General features: G+C 31.6%; 1 long non-coding RNA gene across 1 annotated transcript; it reads left to right on the top strand.

The window, feature by feature from the left end:
- The first annotated feature begins 8,355 nt into the window (after positions 1–8,355).
- LOC105421078 (uncharacterized) lies at positions 8,356–9,114 on the top strand. The gene is made up of 3 exons (XR_966858.3): positions 8,356–8,575; positions 8,791–8,841; positions 8,918–9,114. It is a non-coding gene; the product is annotated as an uncharacterized LOC105421078 (long non-coding RNA).
- The last annotated feature ends 1,465 nt before the right edge of the window (positions 9,115–10,579 follow it).

Below are 10,579 nucleotides of genomic sequence, written 5' to 3'. Positions count from 1 at the left end.
CATTAATGGAAGGAGAATATATTAAATTTTCATCAAAATTTTCTTACGCATTTACTACAACGCAAGGAAACTAGTACGTAGAATAAAACGACAAAAAATACGAATTGGGCCAATTTTGAATGAAAATTATAGGGAACATATTTTTTTTATTTTTCCAAAATTAACATTTGGTGCGAGGATTCCACCCTCATACTACTTTTTAATTTTTTAATTTTTTTTGTTGGTAGGGCAGTGCCCTAGTATTTTTGTTAGAAAAAACTTAAATAAAAAAAACATAAAAAATAAAATGTGATCCAAGGATCATCCTTGGACCAAGGGGAATTTTAGAAAAAATAAAATATCTCGTGTTGACTGACCTTCCAAATAATTTTAACTAAAAGTTAACTCATTTCACATTTTAGTTTGTGTCCAAAAGTAAATCCCTAAAAAAATAAATAAAAAACCTAACTATCCAAATTCAACAGATTTTCACTTTCATCTATCCAAGTAACACATAGAACAAATATATTTGTTGACAGGATGGTGCAAAAACCACTTTAAAGCAAACCAAAAGCCAACAAAAAAAATTACACAAAGAATCCAAGATTCGACACTATGAAATAAATAATAAAAAGATTTATAAAATTAGAATTGATGGTGCAACTAGGATTTAGATAATGAGAACAGCAACTTCACCAACATAAACCTAAATGAAAATATGCCAAATTAAAATTGAGATTTATAAAATTAAGATTTATACCTCAAGAACCTTCTTTTTGTTTGGGAAGAATTATGTGATAAGAAATTCTTTTTAATCAAGAAACCAAACAACCCATAAAAGACACCAAATAAAAAAAAAAATCATAAAGAACAAAAAAATAAATAAATAAACAAATAAAATCCAAAGCATGCGTAATATGCAAAATTTATTTTTTAACATGCAACATTTCAATAAGATATTCTTTTAAAATAAATAAAGTGTTACTAGATGAACCTTCTTTTTGTTTGGGAAGAATTATGTGATAAGAAATTCTTTTTAATCAAGAAACCAAACAACCCATAAAAGACACCAAATAAAAAAAAAAAATCATAAAGAACAAAAAAATAAATAAATAAACAAATAAAATCCAAAGCATGCGTAATATGCAAAATTTATTTTTTAACATGCAACATTTCAATAAGATATTCTTTTAAAATAAATAAAGTGTTACTAGATGAACGTAACTTACCAAGAGGATTTGAGTAACGGAGATTCTCCTCTTCTCTCTCTAAATATTGGATTTTCTCTCTCTACCCTGATGAAGATAGAGAGAAAATCAGGATAGCAATAATTGGAGCTAAATTTCAATGGCTACTCTTTTTTCATATTTTATACTCTCTCTTACAAAAATATCTCTCTCTAGAATCTCTCTATAAATATCAAGAATCACTCTCTATCAAGAATCACTCTCTCTCTATACCAATATACCGACAGTCACTCTTTCACGTTTTATACTTCCCCTAAATTTAATCATATTGAATTTAAGATTTGACATGAGAAAAAAACGGACTAAATTTAGAAATCACAATAAAGTCCTACTCCAAAATTAAGGAAGAATTAGAATCCTATTAGAAAACATCACGGAGAACTCAATATAAATAGAATCAATATAGTCCCACTTCTTTTTCTCTCTTAAAAAACAGCAGGTCTCAGGTTCTCTCTCTCCTTATAACGTCTTCTTAGTTGAGAGGTTCTCTCTTCAGAGGCCGGTAATCTTTATGAGTCAAGAAGTTTGTTATAATAATTTTAATTTCGTGTTATTTTATAAGTATTTTTAATTATAAATCGACTTCATCTTACTCCGAGCTTAACCGTGTATGAAATCTTCATGAAGTGTTTTGTTCTTTTTTTGTTATTTTATGAGTGACTTTAATTTTGTTCTTGTATCATGACATGCCTAACAAGATGAACATGGATATGACCTTGTAAAACACCAAATTAGGGGTGGCAGCGGGTTGGGTTCGGCTGGACCTGGACCTGAATACAGGCCCGTCAAGTCTCGGGTGTTTCGGGTCTGGTCAGATCCTATGACAATAAACTTTTTTAAACATCATATACCCTAAGCTTCTTTTTTCTTTGCCAACTTATACCCTATGATTACGGGTATGGTTTGGGTGCGGCTGGACCTCAATAAGATTCGGGGTCCAAAATTTGGACTCGGACCTGAGGTTGAGTATACCCTTTGGATACCCAGTCTAGTCAGGTCCATTGCCACCCATACACTAAATGAATTCGATGCATCAAGACAATAAGACTCATTCGGTAAAATTTTGTAATTATAACGCTAGGAACATGAAAAATATAAAATAATTTGAAGACCAGTTACTCTAAATAATCATAAGTAAAAACCCATTGGAGCCAAATGGCCTTGTGTTAAAGCTTCTTGATCATTGCACAGTTGCAAAATGGTGATATATCATGAGATAATATAATACTTCTTACCAAAAGGTAAAAAGATGAGAAAATAGCATGCACAATTTTTTTGTCAAAAGTATTATAATGCATTAGTACGAACTTTTTTCATTGTCTAAATAATTCAAAAAATAAAGATTAAAAAGGAAAAATAAAAATAATGAAAAAATCATGTTAATATCCATTTTATTGAATGCTACTTAAAATTATTGGTAATTTACTGGTATTGCATCTATTCCCAGATTTTTTGGTGGTTATGAAATTATCTTTATTTCGGGTCTTCAATAACTGAAATCAATAAAAAATTCGAGAGGATATTTCTTTTTCTTTTTTTCGCTAAAACAAAAAGATTTTCAATATACAAATCTAAGAAAAAGTACATGATCCAGCAAGAAAATGTAATTTTTGGATGCCGAAAATCTGAAAATTTAACTTTAAAGTAAATTTCAGATTTTTGAAATCCGAAAATATTTAGTGATGCTACCATGCATTTTCAGATTTTAAAAATCTAAAAATTTAATTTTAAAATAAATTTTAGATTTACATAAGGATGGGTTTATATGAGTCCCGAGTGAACCATCTTACACATGGATTTTAATTATATTTTGAATTATTTTATACTTATGGGATTTGAATTTAAGATATATACAGATAGATGGCTATAACCATCTTAAAAATGAATTTAAAATGGAGAAAATTAGTTTTTAATAAGATTTTTTTACACCTATGGCCCCATTAAACCATCTTTATCCAAATCTCGTACGGACAAGCACTACTAGAGTTTGGTATAAGAGATGGACCTTTCTCACAACCGGTACCTCCACCAGCCCAAAAAGAAACTCTCTCTCAAAAAAAAATAGACCTTTCTCTCTCTTCATTTTACCGTTCTTCAATATTTTCTCTCTCTTCATTCTGAAGTTCTTAATATATTCTCACCCCCCTTATGCATGCCTTTTAAGTCCTCTTTCAACAAAATTTCGACCAAGCTCTTTGTTTCTCTACATGCTGTTAAATCCTCTTTCAACAAAATTTCGACCGAGCTCTTGTTTTGTCTGCAGATACTTTTGCAATGGAATCCTACAACAACATCGGTTGCAGACTTTCAATCCTTGCGCGTTCAGCTCCATGTGTGCAATGCGACCGGAATGTGGGTATCAAATTTTTTGTCAGAAAGACGGTGACATTTACAAACGTTTCGACAACCGGAGATGGCTATTGCTCGGATTCAATTGAATTTTTTGCCAATGAGATGGCATCCTCTATTAACCTAGACCTGCGAACTCAAGAAAGCGCATACCTCTACATTTTTCGCGAGTTAGAGTACTTCATACCTTCACAGATCGTCCATGGCCTCAGTTGGGAAATTGCCCATCATGCCCGTGTCGAAGCGATCTCCCGCCACGAGCCCAACATGCAAGTGCAATTGCGTTTCTTTATAGATATCAAACACGTGAGAGAAATTGTAGATGGTGAGCACCCCGAACCCGAAACCGAAGCCCTCCAACAAGAGGAGGAAATTATTGCAGATGAAATTCTGGAAGATGAGATTGAGGAAACGGCAACAGAGTTCGAGTTTCGCCAATTCATCGAACTCTCTTCGCAAGAGGGATACATTTTCGAAGGTGAATACCGAACAATGGAAACCGACAATCTCCAGCTACTTAGAGCCATTGAAGCATTCGCACAGGTGGATTTTCCTCTGAGACCGGCTGCAAGATCAGCAGTACAGTCTTTAGCCAGGCCTGATATCGAAGCGCAAGAAGAGGTTGTTTGCACTGTGTGCATGTGCAACATAAGTACTGGGGATGGGAGGGTACTCCCATGCTCTCACATCTATCATGCGGATTGCATCTTCCGGTGGTTGGAATTGAGAAATTCATGTCCAATATGCCGATTCCAGCTCCCTGTCCAAGAGTGACCATCTGTAAAACCCTATATTTACTTGAAAATTATAACTTTTGTGTTCAACATCTGATATCTTTTTAGTTTTGAATGCTATTTTTATGGTTGATGCCAATGTTAGAGGGATTCAATGCAATTATATCCGGTATCTCTAAACTTGTTTTAAATAGAAAGGAAAATATAGCATGAAAACGAGATATGCGTATCCCCTCGTGAGGGATGAGAATATTAATAGAAAAGGAGATGTCCTACTCAGAGTAAGATATTACGAGTACAGGCAGCATTTGAGAGCCGCTAAAGAAAGAGTGTGTCCTTTTTCAAGGCATGAGCAGGGGCGGTAATGTACCGGGACCTTATCCAGGACCCGATAGGTCCGAGAATGGGTCCAAGAATTGGACAGTGAGTTGGGTCTGGTTCCAAATAATGGACACGAGTACTATTCGGGTCCAGGTCCAAGTCCATGTGGACCCGACCTGGACCGAACCCAAATATTGTTATTATGTGAACAATATTTAGTACATAATACTTAGTCGGTATTTAAATAAAGGTGTGGTTGCTATAAGGTTGCACCTTTAAACAATCCATTTAAGACACAGCTCCAAATTTTATCATAACATGCAATTTTGGCGTAAAACTTTTTAGAACTATTTGAAAATTTATTTTCATATCTAATTATAAATTTAAACTCCAAAAATTTTTAAAATAAAAAAGATCTATAAACATATGAAAATCTTGAAAATGGACCGTCTAGATAACGTGTTGGAAGACGCACTAATTTTGGAAATCAAAATCACATATATATATATATATATATATATATATATATATATATATATATATATATATATATATATATATATATATATATATATATATATATATATATATATATATATATATATATATATATATATATATATCTTGATATAGGTTGCAACCTTATATAAACTTTTTTATTAATATAAATATAAAAATATAATTCATATTATAATATTTAAATAATACATGTATATATTTAAAATAACATTTAAATATATTTAGATAAATATTTTTATTTTGAAAAATTATCACAAATATACTTTAAATTTCTGTCTTTTAAAAAAAAGAAACGCTCAACTTTCATAAACCTCACCCACACCATTTTTTTCAATTTTTGGTGTAGTATTACAGTGAAGCACCATTATTGTACTTTAAGTACCGTAAGGAGTTCCTTTTCTCCTTTAAGGTTCTATTTATATTTATATCTCTAATTCTTTTTATATTTATTTCTTCTCACTCTCTCTAACTCTTTTTAATATTTATCTATTCTTTTTTCTCTTTAAACGGTCAAAGAGAAAGATTTAGATAGTATTTATCTCTTTTTTCTCTTTAATTGTTTTTATATTTACCACATCTTCCTTTCTCTAATTCTTTTTAATATTTATCTCTTCTTTCCCATTCTAAACTTCCAAAGAGATAAAGATTGAAAGATAAAAGATTTTGAGAGAGAAATAAGAGATAGATATTAAAAATATAAAAAAATAGAGAGGTAGAAAAGATAAATATAAAAAGAATTAGAGAGATAAATACAAACAGAACTGTAAAGAAACAAGGGTTTCGGATAGGGTAGGGTTTATAGGGTGCGATACTATTACTAAATTTCGAGTGCCATAATAATGCTTCAACTCCTTACCGTATTTATGTTTACAGTAATATGACTACCACAAAAGTTATTTTGGTAAAAAAAAGCCCAAATTTGAAAAAAAAGAGTGTGGGCTAGGTTTATTTATAATAATTTCCCTTTTATTTTTTGGTAAGGTCTAAGATCCGGTAAGGTCTAAAGTCCAATTGGGTCCGGATCCGACAACTTCAGGTGGTTGGCTCAGGGTCCTATAATTTTTATTTGGTCTATCCGTTGCCACCCCTAGGAAAATACCGTGGGCGTGTTTGTGTGTATATATAAAGGGAGAACATTTATCTCCTTTAAAGGCATAAGAGTTGAAGAAGGCACACACTATCACAAGAAAAAATTTGGTGAGTTTCATATTCCCAATAAAATAAAATGACCAAAATATTTTTGAAATATTCAAGAGGTATTTTGAAAATTATTTTTAATAGTCTTTTTAAGTTCGTCCCATTGAGAATAAGGAACCTACCAAATTTCATTTTCATATAATTTATAAAAAAAACTAAAAATAAAATGGTCAAAGGTATCGGGTCTATAGATCAAACGATCAGTGGCTCACTTGATCTCAATTGGATAGTTGGATGGGGGGAGTATGTATCTTCTATGTTGTAGGGAAAGTATAGAACCTTTCCATTATCAAATTACTACATGATGTACGTAATCGAAGACTACATATGTTGAAGCCATAAAAGAAAAGTAGTCGTTTGTATAAAGTCGAGGCTCTAAACAATTAAAGTAAAAAACATCTTCAAATAGTACCAAAACATAATGTTTCAGTATCAAAAATCTTTATGATCGTCTGAATACTTATTTTTATCTCTAATTATATAATATAAATTTTTTAACAATAATGTAGATCAAGCAGATCTATAAACATAGAAAATTCCTAAAAAGTAACGGTCAAGATAATACATGACACGATACATTGTTTCCAAGATTTGAAATCAATTTTTTCCCTTGTTCATACATCTTGATGTCGAGAAGATTGAATTAAAGGTTTTTCAATATCAAAACAAATCATTTTGGCGAACTTTTGAGGTACACCTTAATTTGATTGTTTAGAGCCTGACCTTTATATAAATTTTTTCCTAAAAAAAAACAACATACTTCTTCTTACTTATATTTCAAGGAGATATCCTTTTGGCGAACTTTTGAGGTACGCCTTAATTTGATTGTTTAGAGCCTCACCTTTATATAATTTTTTTCCTTAAAAAAAATCAACATACTTCTTCTTCCTACTTATATTTCAAGGAGAACTCAAAGTGCAGGGTTATGAAAATCTTATATAAACCACCCATCCTCTACATTACCGGCTCTTGCGGATGTGACCGATTTTCCTATCCAAATCTCTGATCTACTAATCCAACATGATTTTTTGGGTGGCCAATCCGAGTGTTTTTTTAAACCTTGATTGGGATCTTTTAAATCGGGTTGGGGTTTTTATAAGGCTGAGGCCCCAAACAATCAAAATAACACTTTCAAATAATGTCGAAATATGTTGTTTCATCATAAAAAATCCTTATGATGGCCTGAAAATTTATTTTCAACTCTAATTATTATATTTAAATATTAAAAAATAGTCGGAATCAAATATATCTATGACACTTGAAAATATTGAAAATTTACGGTCTAGAAGACACATTACAATATGAATTATTTCTCATATTTGAAATCTAGTTTTTTTATGTCCATACATCGCGAAATCAAAATGATCGAACTAATGGTCTTTCAATATCAAAATAACCTTTTCTAGTATAAATTTGGAGTGCACCTTAATTTGATTATTTAGGGCTTCACCCTTATATCAACTTTTTCCTTTAAACTGTAACATTTGAGTAACGATTTTATACCAAAAGGGATGATATATAAGACCATTTACTTTTGGAATAGTTTGGGTGTATCACAAAGTTTGAAAAAATTTATTTTGAACTTTGAGCTTGATCAAAAAAATAAATGCCACAATTCAATTTTAAATCCAATGATCAAAATTTATTGTGACCACTTTGTACCAAAGGTAAATAGTTTCATATATATATATATATATATATATATATATATATTTTTAAGATTGTATATAGATTGTATACAACGAAACCATTTACATTAAGAATTAAAGAGGCTACAAATACTTACAACGTGTCAATAAGTTCGAGAAAAATGGCAAGGTTGTTTTGTTCCGAGCATATGCTTTTATCTACACTACCGTCCGCCGTTTCATCGGGCGTTCATGATCGCAAGTGTCCAAACCACATTGACTATGTCAGAGCTTTATCAAACTTAAAGAGAGAGAGACAAACAGGCAGTCCCACCCATGGATCTGATTGATTCTCCCCACCTGGACTTTACTTTATAGAAGAGTAAAGTATGAAGCTTTGATGGAGGAGAGAGAATAGAGACTGCAATTCAGCATAGAGATTTAAATCAGTTGGTTTTTAGAGAGAGACGTATAGAGATGAAGAAAGTGGAGGTGTTCTTTTTGGTGGCTCTGGTAATACTGTCTGTTCAAACAATGGGGAGAGCGGATGAGCCTATTTGGTGCTATGATGCCTGTACCACTGCCTGTGTTCAGAAGAATCGTAAGCCCTTATTTTCTATAAACCTCCTTTGTTTTTTTTGCTCTTTTTAAATAATTTATTTTTCTATACATTTATTTTTTTTGTTGGAATTTCAATGATAAACCTTTCAGTGAGGATGACATGCTCCTACCCATTTTTAAAATCGTTAATGGTTTTTTAATATATTAAGTGAGAATAGAAGCTTAGACTTTATGAATTCACTTTATGAATTGCAGAACGCCTACAAGCTCGCTGCGAGCGCAAGTGTGAAATCAAATGCGGCCCCGGTTAGTATCTTGACTGATCTCTCTCTCTCTCTACAAAACCAGGGTTTATTTTGTTATTTTTGTTTTGTATGTGTAGGTGCTCGTGGTTGATGAAGGCCTTTTACATATCAATAATAATAACAATAATCATTAACTTTTTTTTCTTTTTTATCTCTTTGTATTTCAACTTTCTTTGGATGCGGAAATCGGTTTTGGTTTCCGGTTAGGGTGTATGGAGAAAGAAGCACCTGTAAGAATGGATTATGGTTGTGTTAGTCGGATCGATTTTGGTTCTTTGTGTTAGTCGGAATTAGGGAGTGTTTAAAGGACATTTTGAAAGAATCAATAAGTGGTTAAAAGGTCAGATTTTTTCCAACTATTTGAGATCGGCTAATAAATTCAAAAATATTTTGAACATATAGAAACTTAAGTTTGAATAAGATTTGTTTCTTTAAAGGAAGAGACTAAAAGCCATTGCCTCCAACAGGCCATTGCTTCTCCAAGTAGATATAGGTCTGGAATAAAGAAAATTGTTCCATGCGGGTTGGACAGTATTTCTGCATATGCAGTCCATCTGCAAATAAGTGTTTCATCTAAAAACAATGGAAACTAATGGTCCAAATGTTTTTTTTCCTAGAATTATTATTTCTAGGTTTTAAAATTAGTTTATTTTTTCATATTCATAATCTCTATGTTAGAGATTACGTATCTTTAAAAATTAAGTCTTAAAATCCATTGCAAAAATAAAACTGGGTTCCTCATATAATAACAAAAGGGTGACCTTTGGGATGCAGTATCCTGTATATGAATGCCTCCTACAATAGATGCATTATTTTTATTGAATGTATAACAGATGGATTATTTAACATGTTATTGATTCAATTTCAAAATACGTGTTATATGATATGAGTTGGAATAGTCCCAAATATGTAAAATGCTCAATAATGTCTCTCAAAAAATTTTAAAAATTTTCTTCTGAAAACACAAAAGGAAAGCAAACGGTTCCTAGCTTTTCACTCTTTATCTTTTTGTGTGCATTCTCTATTCACTTTTCTTTTAGTTTTCCTCCTTATAATTTTGGATTGGCTGCCTTTCCCAATGGGAAACCAGCTGCCCATATATAAAAAATACGGTGCAGTTTGTATAGAACTGACGCTCTAAACAATCAAAGTAAAGCGAAAAATGTGGTTATAATACTGGAAATCTTTGTGATAGCCTTAAAATATTTTTCATCTTTAATAATAAAATTTAAAGTTTTCAAAAATGGTGTAGATCGAGTAGATTTATGAAAAGTTGAAAACCTTGAAAATTAAAGGTTCAAAAATGCGTTACAAGATGTATTATTTTCAAAACTTGACATCCATTTTTTTCTCATGTCCGTGCATCTTATGTCGAGATGATCAATTTGAGGATATCTGAGCATCAAAACAACATCTTTTAGTGAAATTTTTGAGAAGGGCTCTAATTTAATTGTTAATATACGATTTTCGTTGACCAAGCTCAAATTTCAAAACAAATTATATAGAAGACCCAAGATATATAATACACATCGGATGGTCATAAATAATTGTGATGCCCTTGTACCAAAGGGAAATGATCACATTATGTGTGTGTGTATATATATATAGGAAGCCACCATACAATGCCTATGGGCGAAAATGAACAATCTTTTCACCTATAGTCTCAACACCATCCAATTTTTTTTATGGCGAGGACTGAAGACCACCACCGACTTAACATGTCCGTGGCGATATCCCAT

This window comes from Amborella trichopoda, chromosome 7 (genome assembly GCF_054954075.1).
Source record: "Amborella trichopoda isolate Santa Cruz 75 chromosome 7, AtrichopodaSantaCruz75HAP2 v2.0, whole genome shotgun sequence".
Taxonomy (NCBI): Eukaryota; Viridiplantae; Streptophyta; class Magnoliopsida; order Amborellales; family Amborellaceae; genus Amborella; species Amborella trichopoda.
Note: the sequence above shows the minus strand (reverse complement) of the source record. Positions and strands in the feature narration are given on the sequence as shown.